A 244-nucleotide genomic window follows, 5' to 3' on the forward strand; every position below is an offset into this window, starting at 1 on the left:
AGACAGACAGACAGAGAGGGACAGGTCCAGGCGGGAGGAGGACGAGGACAGGCAGCTACAGGGACAGAACGGAACAGGAGCTACAGGCGGACAGATACTAGCAGACAACTGGATACAGACGGACAGACAGAGAGGGACAGGTCCAGGCGGGAGGAGGACGAGGACAGGCAGCTACAGGGACAGAACGGAACAGGAGCTACAGGCAGACAGATACAAGCAGACAGCTGGATACAGACAGACAGAC

Source organism: Chiloscyllium punctatum, chromosome 36 (assembly GCF_047496795.1).
Source record: "Chiloscyllium punctatum isolate Juve2018m chromosome 36, sChiPun1.3, whole genome shotgun sequence".
NCBI classification, from domain to species: domain Eukaryota; kingdom Metazoa; phylum Chordata; class Chondrichthyes; order Orectolobiformes; family Hemiscylliidae; genus Chiloscyllium; species Chiloscyllium punctatum.